Source organism: Podarcis gaigeae, assembly GCF_964106915.1.
Source record: "Podarcis gaigeae genome assembly, chromosome: 5".
NCBI lineage: Eukaryota > Metazoa > Chordata > Lepidosauria > Squamata > Lacertidae > Podarcis > Podarcis gaigeae.
In genome coordinates this window covers 17,786,456-17,800,064 of record NC_139681.1, presented here as the reverse complement: position 1 = coordinate 17,800,064, position 13,609 = coordinate 17,786,456, and the positions used below count along the sequence as shown (strand labels likewise).

General features: G+C 40.7%; 1 protein-coding gene and 1 long non-coding RNA gene across 2 annotated transcripts in view; one reads left to right on the top strand and one right to left on the bottom strand.

The window, feature by feature from the left end:
- The window catches only part of LRMDA (leucine rich melanocyte differentiation associated), a 741,312-nt gene that overhangs the window by 588,563 nt on the left and 139,140 nt on the right, over positions 1-13,609 (bottom strand).
- LOC310844442 lies at positions 3,033-3,379 on the top strand. The gene is made up of 2 exons (XR_014564131.1): positions 3,033-3,168; positions 3,350-3,379. It is a non-coding gene; the product is annotated as an uncharacterized lncRNA (long non-coding RNA).

Here is a 13,609-nt window from a genome sequence, read left to right as displayed (position 1 = left end):
TGCTGCAATATGGTCATCCAGTTTCCCCAAGCACTACCTACAACTCAGCAGGACTACAGATGCCACAAAATGACTAACGGGTATTTGTTTCCTCAGAAACCTGGCCAGGTAGTCAATGCTCTTCCTCATAAAAGACCAGAGCTTGTACACACAAGGACCTTGTTGTTTACACATCTAGCAGAATGAGATGGTAGAGTTCGGAGGTGGTAGCATGGAATGTTCCACTTCTGATTGCAGGCGTGGGGTGAGTTGGCTCATTTCCAATGCCCCTCTATGTGAAAAGCTCCCTGCAGGTAGAAAGATCTGCACAATATTTATGTATTTATTACCAATATTTATATTCTGCTTTTCAGTTATAGTAAACAAGTTGGGCTACAATCTTCTCTGTGCTGTAATAGGGTTTTCTTATTTACATTCAGTTTTTTAATGTGGGGAAGATCAAGGTTCTCCACCTGCAGTCTAAAGGGATGGAGTCTACTCTGCCACCTTATTCTGCTGCGTCTTTAGACAAGCCTAGCTTTGATCACAAGCAACAAACTGTATGCAGGAACCAATTGCCATGGTTGCAGGTATGTATCCACTTCCTCATCAAAAGATGTGTCATGCCAGTTCAAATGGGCCTGGGTGAATCCTGGGACATGGAAGTGACATAGGGCCAAACAACCAGCATTAAATTGATGAGCCTATCAGTATTTCATTTAAATCATTTACAGTCCAACTTCTCACACTCCAGCTTTCGACTAAGTTCCCAAAGCTGTTTACAGAATAAAATACTTTAAACCTTTTAAAAAATTAAAAAGGTAAAGATAGCCTTGGGGGAATCAACTCATCCCTCGAGACTTGGCTTTGGATTGGGAGCAACGATTATTGAGCAATGCTGTAGATTAGAATGCTTGGGTGGAAAGTTCTGCTTTCCTGAGAATACTACGTATACTTGAAAATTGCTACCTATAGGCTGCCAGCACCTGTCTACATGTCTACATGTCCTGAAGTGGCTAAAGCAGGGAACTGTTATTGGTTGTTGGAATACAACAGTCATAGCTGAGATGCAGACGGTAATTTGAGATAGGAGCCTGGGTGGTGCCAGTCCAGGCTTAGCGATATTAGACTGCCAATGTCAGAAATGGCAACCATGGATGGTAGGAGGAGTGGAAAGCAACTGATTCAGTCCCAAAGCGCCATAGCTCTTTTCTATCTTGGATTGTAATCTGTGCTGTAGAAGAACTGGGGGTATGTCGTTTCCGAGGATCGTCATCACCACTGCTTTTAAGTAGTGATGCTGCCAAGCCTTGTAATTTCCTGGTTTAAAAAAACAAAAATGAAAGCAAGTACCAGAAGCCAAAAATAAGATTAATCTCCTGAAATCTTGGTGGAATGTGTCCATTCAAGAAAAGGGAAAGAACAAGTTCTGGGACTACTTACTGTTGTCAGAACAAACAGAGATCTAGTGAAGTTGTTTTAAAACTGGATAAACAGGTTCTTGCTAATGCATTATAGCTTCCCAATATAATTAAACAATCTGAGGAAGGGTTGAAACCATAGCATTTGGACTGGATGAGAGAGAGGAATCTGGGTATCATATGTGTGACTTTTTTGTAACTATTTCTTAACACAATTCTGGATAAGTAATTGTCTTGTGTCCTGCTTATTCTTCCTTTTCTCTAACTTTAGAATTCTCTATGCTCCCTCTGGTTTGGGATGTCACTGTAACGGCAGGTGCAAGAATTCACCATCAGGACAGCATAGCACGAAGGACAATGGTGCTTTTTCAGACTCCCAGACTCCCATACTGAATCCTGCACTACTTGTTACTTAATAACCGCGTAAAATCAGCTGCACATTGGAGAAATTCAATCCAAATATGACTGGGCTTACTACATTGGAAATATCCTCTAACACAGCATAAAGCTAATTTAGCTGTCACTTACTGTAAGTAAAATGACAAATATCCGTAATATCTGTCAGGATATGAATACTTTAAAAAGAGTTATGCAGCTGTCAACATTTTGATGACTCTAACAAGAACAAAACAAAACGAACAGAAAACAGACAGCAAGTCTGTTATACATCCAGTTGCCAAACTGTACTATATATATATATATATATATATATATATATACACACACACACACACACACACACACACACACACACAGAGAGAGAGAGAGAGAGAGAGAGAGAGAGATACATACATATATATGTATTCACACTACACACACACACACAAAATGAACTGCAAATGTTTCTGTAGTGAACTGATACAGGTAAATCAGTCGGTACTGCTGACAAACTAGCACAGTATTTGCCATTTCAGATTGAACGTCGTTTTCATAATCAAATGACTGTTTATAACAAAATAACATCATTTATCAATTTTGAAGAATACAGGGATCCACAATTACACTCAGCTGTGATGAGCTGGTGGTGTATCATTTAATCTGGAAAAAGTTGCCCACCCTTTTCTGGTTTCTGGATGCTAGAGAAGCATGATTGTTTTCCCTGAGCTCATGCTGATATTTGGAGACCACTTGGAAGCCCACTTGGAACTTTCAAAGGCTGTGTGACAAGACCCACTCCCTCCCAACACAAGTTCAGAACTGGGAAGAAGAAATGGCACTTCTTCATCTGGTCATGGAAGCACAATGGGAACCTGCAAAGCTCTGTGTGATGTCATAGTCAAGATCATTCTCTCTCCCTTGATAGAAGAGCAAGGTCTTTGGCAAGCTCCATTTGGGGTTGAATACCAGGGCTAGCCAAAATTCATGGGCCCCTCCTGGAAGAGTGGCCGAAGAAGAATAAAACTAGCAGCCTTTCTGAATGGAATAATATGTACGTGTCACTTGAAAGTATGTCCTTGTCAGAGTCACTATGAAAAGATCCAATCCCAGAACCATGAGCCACAAACAAAAACCCAGGATTAAAACCCAATGCAACTCCAACAAACTTCAAAAACTGACATTTCAGGAACCAGGCAATCAAGTCAAGACAGAAGTTGGAAGCAGGCATCAGACAGATGCCATTCTAGCTCCCCATAATGAGTTAGCATGCAGTAAAGCTGGTAAAGCAGATCAAGAGGATGTGAGGCAGTGTCCAGGCTCCCACTGGATGAAGAACTCAGGCTGCTTATAGCAGAGACAGAAATATTGGCTGCTTTGAGGTTGCTTGGAGGTGTTGTTGTTGTTGTTTAGTTGTTTAGTCATGTCCGACTCTTCGTGACCCCATGGACCAGAGCACACCAGGCATTCCTGTCTTTCACTGCCTCCTGCAGTTTGGTCAGACTCATGTTTGTAGCTTCGAGAACACTATCCAGCCATCTCCTCCTCTGTCGTCCCCTTCTCCTTGCTTGGAGGTAGTGAGATTAAATCTCCCTTCTCCCTTCTGCTGCCTCTGTATATGTGTGTGTGTTGAATGATCTTCACCACTGGTGTGCAGCCCCTGTGGGCTCTAATGGGTATAAAGGTTTTCCACCCCTGAATTAGGGGGAGAAGGGCCAACATTTAATCTGGGAATTCAGAGGGCCTAGATCTATTTAAGTCTACAAATATAGTTTAACTGGTTACTTCAAAACAAACAAACACACACACCACTCCATAAACATTGCTCAGGAGTGAACTAGCCTTCATTTCACCTGGGTCAAAATTAATGTATACAGAGAACTGGCATTCTAAAGAAGAAAAATATTATGCTGAAAGAAATATATTACAGTATAGTAAGATACAGTAAGTACTAAGTAAGTAAGTAAGTACTTACTAAGATATAGTAAGTACAGTAGGGGACGCAGGTGGCGCTGTGGGTTAAAGCCTCAGCGCCTAGGACTTGCCGATCGAAAGGTCGGCGGTTCGAATCCCTGCGGCGGGGTGCGCTCCCGCTGCTCGGTCCCAGCGCCTGCCAACCTAGCAGTTCGAAAGCACCTCCGGGTGCAAGTAGATAAATAGGGACCGCTTACCAGCGGGAAGGTAAACGGCGTTTCCGTGTGCGGCTCTGGCTCGCCAGATGCAGCTTTGTCACACTGGCCACGTGACCCGGAAGTGTCTCCGGACAGCGCTGGCCCCTGGCCTCTTGAGTGAGATGGGCGCACAACCCCAGAGTCTGTCAAGACTGGCCCCTACGGGCAGGGGTACCTTTACCTTTACCTTTAAGATCCTGGTGGAAAGAATGAACATAACGTTCAGAAACAGGCTTCCATAATAGCTAATGCAGCAATTCTAACCCTACTTTCCTGGAAGCAAGTCCCACTGAATTCAACAGGACATACTTTCTAGTAGGATGTGCTGCAAGATGCTAACTTTAGAATTGAAGGCACTATGTCGAAAAACTTACAACATTCTATTTTCAACAGTAAGTGTTACTAGTGTTTAGATGTGATGTAATATGCTAAGGAAATATCATTCTAGCTAGAATGATAAGAACAATGAGTATAAAGATAACGGATATGGAATGTTTCTTTTTGCTGAGGTTCCGTCTTACAACTAAAGGGGCACAAATCAACCTCACACCTGTAGTGAGAATTTGTGGTACATTCATTCTTCTCTACCAACTGTGGATAAAGTACCAAACCAAAGCACATATTTGAAAAATGTTAAATGAGAACTGCAAAAAAAAAATTAAAAAAATCCACAAGATTCAAGAGAGTAATATCATGTTTTCTAAGAATGCCCATGATGGAACAAATAACAGTCTGAAGTAGATCCCATTTTTATCTTATTTCATATTTATGATGTTGCAGTGAATTTCCCAATGTAATGACTGTGTACATTACAAATAAAGGATGGTAATCCAAGATGAATTTTGTGAACACCCAAAAATATATTGCAATTTCTTCACTTTTCATACATACACAAGTGAATACTGACAATCTCAAGTTGATGCCTGTCAACATTCACTGTGCAGTTTTTTGACATTCACAGAACATGCCTGCCATTGCCAACATTTACTTATGATTATCAATAGCCATTAAAGTTTGGATATTCACTAATGCATATTGGGGTGGTCTTTTTTTATTTCCATGTATTACCTAGCATTAATACCACTAAATATGGAAAAGTAAGCTCACACACTGACTTATTGGGCTCTCAAGAGTGAAATAGTTCAAGAAAAATCAGTTTAAAGGGGCAAACAAAAAATGTGTGCATACATAGACACTTTTATTCAATTAATCGTTACTCTTTTGATTTTCAGACACAAGTTATTGAAACAAGTAATAGTCAGAAATTCCCATTTAAGTGGTTTGACTCATAATTTAGCATAAAACAGATGTGTACATCTACCCACTCTGCCAAAAGGGACCCTTAAGTGGCGTGGGGGTGGGGGGTGGAATGCACAAAAAGCTAAGACCTATAGCAGCATAAATACTTGGAAGTACACACTGACAAGTATGAAGCAGCATCATAAATGATTCTCAAAACACTTTGAAAACAAGTTAAAGTTTGGTCAATACACTATTTTACCATTCCATTGCTCCTTTCACATACAGGCTGTGATGGGGTCTTCTGCTCAGCCACTAGCCTATATCATCAGATATCACGTCGCAACAGATAGAGGCAGTGTTTTTTCCCTAAAAAAATGTTTAGGGATCCTCTCATTTTGACTGAAGAAAATCACCATTTTATAGGCCACCATCTGGGATAGCAACAGAACTGAAAATTCACCATGCTAGAGAAGAAATTTATTTTTATTTTTATTTTTAGTTTCTTCTCCTGTTAGCTTCACAAAATGTTTAGGGGTATGCGTCCCCCTGCATCCCCACAGGAAAAAAGCACTAGATAGAGGTATAGACAACTCCTGGATACCCTAGTCTCAAACAGGTATACCATTCAGAGTGTTCCCAGTTTGAAATCTGGGCCAGCCCTGTGGCTTCCATGGCCTGACAAGAGTGGAAGTGACAGAACAAGAGGAGGATGGATCTTCCCAAGCAAAATGAAAATATTATGACAGAAAATGGTGGGGAGACATAAGGGGGGGAGAGATTTAAAAATGTTAATTGTGTTTTATCTCTATCAAGATTTTCAGTGGTCTGCTTCACATCTATGGGAAACAGTTTAGGAATAAAATTAATTCTCCCACCGATCAACTGCAGCCTGAGAACTGCCATATACCTGACAAGTGCCATCTAAAATAATGCCAATTACAAGCAGTTCTTCAACTCATTATTTCCAGTGTGACTCTCACTGCTGAGAAACACACCAGAGATCTGTGGTCCCTTTAAACAGATTTATTGTCGAGGCATAAGCTTTAATTGGTGAACTACTGCTTTTGATAATGCAGACACAAATGCATCCTATATAAAATATTATAAACTGAAAATCTTCCCAGTTTGTCATAGGCTATGCGTTTTCTCACATCTCACATCACAGGCCAGAGTAAAGGTGTTGCAGTATCTCTCTGCTTTGAAATAATCTTTTAATTCTCTAAATAAGACAAATTTGTTACTGACCAGTAGATACAAAATGGGACACTGTAGTGCTATACATAACAGAATTGAAGATAACCCTTTACTGTAACCACTGAAAAAGGCCAGTGGTAGAATCAGTCTTTAAAGAGAGGTTGAGAGGATGGTTTTTCTTTTTATGGGGCTGTCCTCCTAGTGGTTCTACTGGGGATACTCAGTAGATATGACTGGGACTAGTGACTAATCCAAAAGACAACTAGATAAAGTAGCTGCCAACATTCCCAGCACTATTTCACAGCAAAACATAAGACTGTTGCAAGTTGCCAAAGACATTCTTTGAAATCCCACCCATTCCCCCCCCCTTTTTTTATTATTTTACAACACAAACACATATAACACTAATAAAAGAAAAAGGGGGGAAGGAAAGGAATTTTCAAAAGAAAATACAAAAACCTATATGAAACAAATAATGGACAATGAACATGAATCCCACCAATTCTTATCTGGTACAGGGTCGTTTAAAACAAGTAGCAATAGCAACAAAAAGGATGAGAGAGATCTTTCTCAGTTGCAAGCAGAGTAAGTAGCCTGGGGTGGTAAACCTCAGGCTCGCCAAAGGTAGCTGGCTATTCTGCAACTCCCATCAGTCCCAGCCAGAATAGCCAGTAGTCAGGGATAATGGAGTTGTAGTTCAGCAGCAAATGGAGAACCACAGCTTAAGCCAACCCTAAACTAGATGTAAGCTCAGCCACAAAGTGTCTATGCTGGTTCATGCATTTTCATATTCCTAAATATGAATGATTGCTGTTGTAGATCAAGCAAAGAACCGAAATTAAGTTGGTACCCTTTGGACATTACAGCAGTGATGCCAGAAATGGTTTTCTATGGACTCCTTCCATGACACTGTTTAATGCAGTAGTGAAGAACCTCTGTCCTCAGAAGCCATTTGTGGCAAAACACACCCACTGTTTGTCACCTGGCATCATGTGATGTCAGGTGCAGAGATTTGTCATCTCTGAAATAAGTGCTGTGAGAGCATATTGGCAGGACTGGAGATGTTTCTGTCTGTCCTTTGACAGGCTGAGGATGCACAGACTTTCTTCTCTTGCAGCCATGGCTTGAACTTTTAATTACACGATGCCATACGATGTCAGGTGACTGACAGGTGGGGGGCCCACAGAGGGCAAGCCAGTTCTTGATCCAACCAAATTCAGATGTGGATTCCCACAACTGGCTTAATGTTTAGAAACTTACCACGAAGTAGGTCCTTATCAGCTACCATCAGGTGAAATGACTGGGAATGGGGTAAGGACCTCAGGTGGGCTTTAAACATTATGGAAGTGCCATAGGATGAATCCAAGGAAAGGTTGTTCCCACAACAGTGTGTTAACATCTGAAAGATGCTCTGTAGACAACACAGACAAGGCAAACAAGTAACCCCTCTCTCAAAGTATTCTAATTAAATGGAAATACTACACCCATTAAACAGCTAAACATATTATGTTAAACCTCTGAAAGAGAAATAAAACAAGTAAGTTGGACTGTGCTTTCACAATTAAAACATAGGAGCGGTATTATGTGTTCACCAAATTGTAGCAGAGTTTCCTGAAAATATTGCTGCTTGGGTGTAAGAAAACAGAAGGCAGAAAGGAAGAACTATGCTTGAACATTACTGCTGCCTCATTTCTAAGAGATTTAGATGTTCAATTTCCTCCCCTCCCCAACCTAGATCAATTCCTGTAACAAAATTTGCAGTATTTCAGCTTCCATTTTGAAAATGACTTGAGAAAAGCAAAAGCACAAGGTTCACAAAGTGGCCTAGAATAGAATTGCCAATATTCTGATGAATCTTTCGTGTCTCACCCTAATCAAATGAAGAAAGTATGGCTCTAGCAAATGGGATTTAAATTAATAACATTGAAACAGAAGGAGGCAGCAGTTCCAGGTGGTGATATAGGAGGGGAAGCCCACTTCAGGAAGGTGGTGATGAGAGGGTGGAGAAGAGAGAGGAAGGGAGAACAAAGAAAATAATTTGCAAGACTTCGAAATGCATACCTCATCACCAGACAGGGCCCATGCCCAAAATAGTCCTAAATGCTTCTGATTCATCTTCATTTACTTTCATCCTGCATGATATTCTTGCACTCAGGACATTTTGGTCCTCACTGTGCCCAATTCAGGAATGCTTGAAACACAAAACTACTTTGAGTTGTCTCCCAAGTTCTACTCAAAGCAGACCCATTGAAACTAATGGGCGGAAGTTAGTTATGTTTATTGATCTCAACAAGTCTATTTGGAATGTAACTATCATTTGATGCAACCTTTATTCTGAAATCATATAGAGACTTACTAGGAATAAGTCTCATTGAACTCAAAGAGGCTTGATTAAGAGGAGATATAATAGCCATTTTCAAATATCTAAAGGGATGTCACATGGAAGATGGAGCCTGCTTGTTTTCTCCTGCTTTGGAGCATAGGACCTGAACCACTGGAGTCTAGTTACAAGAAAAGAGATTCCGTCCAAACATCAGGAAGAACTTTCTGATGGCAAAAGCTGTTTGACAGTGGAACGGATTCCCAAGAGAGGTAGTGGACTCTCCTTCCTTGGAGGTACAGTCCTCTCCAGATTTGACAAGTAAGCCAGTTTTCATGTCTCGTACAATTCTCAGCAACTTCTTTCAGAACGATTGCATGTACGTTGCATTTTTATTGGAAAGACAGGAGTGAGTTTTAAAGACATACCCTAAGTCCTACATTAAGAGTTGGAGGTAAATGGAGCCACTCTAATTAAGTTTCACCAAATGTTTTTGTTTCATTATAATCTTGTTATGACATCATTTCACCTTCTTTTCTTCTTAATTTTTTGGATAATAGTGAACACTATCCCCTGTTGTTGTTTTTTCTTACTGGTATTTTGGTAGGTTTGGACAGTTGTCATTTTGACTTAGAGAATCACACTGGGGAAGGCTTGAGGAACCCTGTTCTATGTTTTGCAATTTTACACTCTAAACAATGACTACCAAAGTTATTCCATAAATACACAATTGCCTAATCATTGGCACTGCCAGCTGGGACAATAAAAGTTACCATTTTATCAAAATGCAAGTATTTTCCCAAACAGTTTGTCCAATTAATGAACACAGAGCTGATGTATTTTTTTTTAACAAATGTAATTTTTCCTCTGCATTTACTGCTACAAATGATACTAAAGTGTTACTTCTCATCGGCTCTTTTTCATTTAACTGCCATAATTTATGCAGATAAATGTTTGATGAATTGCGTGAAGAATAGCATTCATATTGCCAACCATAAAAGTACTTAGCTACCATTTTCTTTTCATCCTATTTATGGATGCTTTATATTACAAAAAATCAAGTCACCCACATTAAAAATGATGTATTGTTAAAGGAAAAAAAGGTACTGGTGCATAACAAGGAATAATAAATTATTAGTCTCTGAAGGTTAAAGCCAAGTTTAAAACCTATCAGTGCTTTGTTATACTGAAATCTTTTCAAGATTCAGTTGACTGAGTAGGCTTTCAAGTGACAAAAGTGACACCACACTAAGGCTATCATCTCTCTGGGTTTAGCTCAGGCATCAAATGCAATGTGAAGGACAGATCAATGTTCGTGATAATCCTCAAAATAATTCAGCTACACACACAAACTGGCATAAGTTATGATTTTAAAATTCAGCTCAACTTCATGTAAGCAAGGGCACTTAAATTTGATCCTTTCTTCTGAATTAACCTTAACCATTTTATACTTACTGGAACAGGGAGTTGAGGTTGAAAGGAATATATATATATATATATATATGCTTTCGTAGATTTTCACGGGTACAGGAATGCAGGTTTTGGTGTCCTCGGGTGTCTTCCCGTGTAAAAGTTGGGGTGTCTAGGCGACGTTTCGACGAGGTCTCACTCGTCATCTTCAGGCTGGTGCTTTCGGCTTCTTGTTACTGGAACAGAGCGGGATCTCAATGTTTGAGTTCCTATAAATACTGTAGAGGGGGTGTGGTGTCTAGCCTCCAATGTTCTGGGCAGAGAGGAAGTTCCCAGGCTAGTGTGCCTTTTCTTCTTTTGTTCCTTAATTACTTGAGAGATACCTTGAGTGATTTCTTGAGTGATATCCTGAGTACCACTTAGGTGGGTCATTAGGTGTGGATTAGTTGCTAAAGTCTTTGTGTCTTGACCTCTTGAACTTTGTGAAGAGTTTTCCTGAGAAGATGGCTGTATTGCACTTAGTTGTGCTTTGGCTTGGCTTCGTGTATAGGGGCGAGCTGTGGTTTTGTGGCTTGTGTCAGCCAGATCTGTGTAGGGATTGCAGGGGGGTGCAGCATCCGGAGGTGCCACCATGGATTGGCTACTGGATGGTGTCAGTAATTCATCTGTGGAGAGGGTCTGGGTTTGGGTCTGGTGTGGTTGATTGGTGTTGGCGTTCTGTGTGCCTCTGGATCTGGTGTCAGTTTTTGTGGGGAGGGCTAATTTCCAGATGTCTGGCAAGCGGGATGTGTCGTCACGCTTGTTCATGTTGTGAGGGTGTTTCTCTATCTCGATGGCTTCCATGATTATTCTCTTGTGGTGATGTTCCGTGTTAAAGAGCAATTTGGAATCTGCAAAATTATATATATATCCTGTTGCTTGAAGGAAGTGTTGCATTGATCCTCATAAGAATCATGGCAGCGAAAATGAATCAGATGCACAGCAGACCTGGGCATGGGCAGTGATGTCTTCAATCCAATAATTACATAGAAGATTCCTTTTCCAGTGTAATTTGGGAAAAATCACGTTAAAAAGGACAAGAAGGCCCAACTATTCCTAGAAATACAGCCTGGTTAGTTAATTTCTTTATGAACTTGTCATTCAGTCCATGGGAGTGATTCTTATACTAGAATTGGGGTCAATATGTAGAATATTGGCTTTACATACCATTGACCATAGTATCCTCCTGGACAAGCTCCAGGGAATGGAGACTGGGGGCACTGTATTACAGTGGTTCTGATCCTATCTTCAGAGCAAAGTAGCATTGAGAGAGTCCCTTTCGGCCCCCCTTGCAGCTACGTTACGGGGTGTCGTAGGGGACTATCTTGTCTCCAGTGCTATTTAATATCTATATGAAGCTGTTGGGAGTGGTCATTAGGCATTTCGGGGAGAGGTGCCACCAGTATGCTAATAACACTTAGCTGTATTTCTCCATAACATCTGAATCAGGAAAGGCCGTGCAGGCCCTGGGTCCTTGCCTGGACTCAGCGGTGAAATGGATAAGGAAAAACAATCTGAGCTTGAATCCTGGCAAGATGGAGGCACTGTGGGTGAGTAGCTTCCGTGTCCTAGAAATTGGTCAACTGCCTACCTTGGATGAGGCTGCATTCCCCCTCAAGGAACAGGTTCACAGTTTGGGGGTGCTTCTGGAGGCCTTTTAAAAACTGTGATTGGTTCAAAAGCTACGATCATTCCTGGACTGGGAATGTCTTGCCACAGTCGTTCATGCTTTGATTACTTCAAGACTGGATTACTGCAATACGCTCAAAGTGCTGCTTCTCTCACGCTTAATCCGGAAGCTGCCGTTAGTGCAGAATGCTGCAGCACGATTGCTGACAGGAGTAAGTCCTGGTCAGCATATAATACCTTTGCTTTAGAGATCTGCATTGGTTGCCGATTTGCTACTGGGCAAAGTTCAGGATGTTACTATTAACATATAAAGCCCGTAAAACGTGGGACCAGCTTACCTACAAGATAGCCTTACCTCACATCTGCCCACCCGACCACTTTGATCAGCAGAACTGGTACTACTACAGATGCCACATAATACCCACTCCACATGTGTAAGAACATGATTGTTAGCGTAGCAGCACTTTGGAACTCCCTGCCTAATGGGATAAAGCAGGCACCTTCACTGTATTCGTCTCGGCTCCTGCTAAAAACATTCTTGTTTGGACAAGCCTACGCTTATAAAGTTGACATAATTTTAATCTGTTTCGGTATTTTAACTTCTGTATGTTTCAAAGTTAAGGTTGTGATTCTTCTTGGCTTTACTGTTTTATCTTTTGTAAACTGATTCGAGGATTGTTGTGTGTTTTTTAACTATCAAACTGTGTATGAATTTTATGAAATCGATCAATCTTAGGCAGCAAGAAGTTGTGCACAAGTTTTTTTCTTAAAAAACCCCTCAATGGATGTGTTTAACTCTTGCAAGAAATTGAACAAATTGCCATCTCTAGGGTCACCCCATGGTCAAGGTGATTCTAAGAATTAGTCTCTGGTGGATGAGGTGCTTTCCCCTATAGTGTTTGGCATCCAGATCAAAGACTACATGTAGCCTGAAGGGGAAACATTACATAACCCAGTATAGGTTGTTTAGGAGTGAGAGGAGAGATAGATGAGAGGAGATGTGTTCCATCTGTTGGACTGGACACTTGAACTACATGGTGCCACATAGGGATTCCTTTCCAGTTCAGCACTACTCACCCCCACCCAAAATAATATTTTAAAGAAAACAAATAGCATCACTATTTAGAGACTTAATCAGGTGGCAATGATTGAAAAAAGGATATACACACAAACACATACAGGATGCAACCAGCTGAAGTTAAGCACTCTGTGTCTCATCCAACAAAATAATTAAGCACATGCTTAAATCTCTCACAGAAATCTGTGAGATTTAAAAGTGCTAAATTGTTGTATCCAAAGACTGAAGCTAAAATAAAAGTATAGATTTCAGAAATTGTGCAACTTATGTGGGACCCTTCTCCACATTGGATACGCAAAGACACAGGAAGAGAGAGACGCTTCAATTATGTGTTCTTTTATCTCTGTCACTAGGAACACCGATTCTAAAATAAAAATAGGACATCATCTCACTTTAGTACAACAGCAGGGAAAATACATAATCTTCAATCCAATGATTCTATGCAGGCAGTCAGATATCCGGATCAAGATTACAGTTTTAGGACAGATATATAATTTCAAGATCTTCAATTCATTAATGAGAGCTATGCACTCCAGCTTCAGTTCCAATAAGAGAAGAAGACCACCCTACTTGTATTAGGAGGAAAATAGAGATGACAAGCTTGGGGCTCATCCACATTTCCTTTTGTGTCATGTTTCTAGGCATAGGTCTGGGGTTCCCAGGTCCAGGTCCAAGTAGGATTTTCTTTTTTCTCCCAGCATTTTCCCAGGGAAAATCTGCATTTTACCACTAAATCAGAGCAAACAGCAAT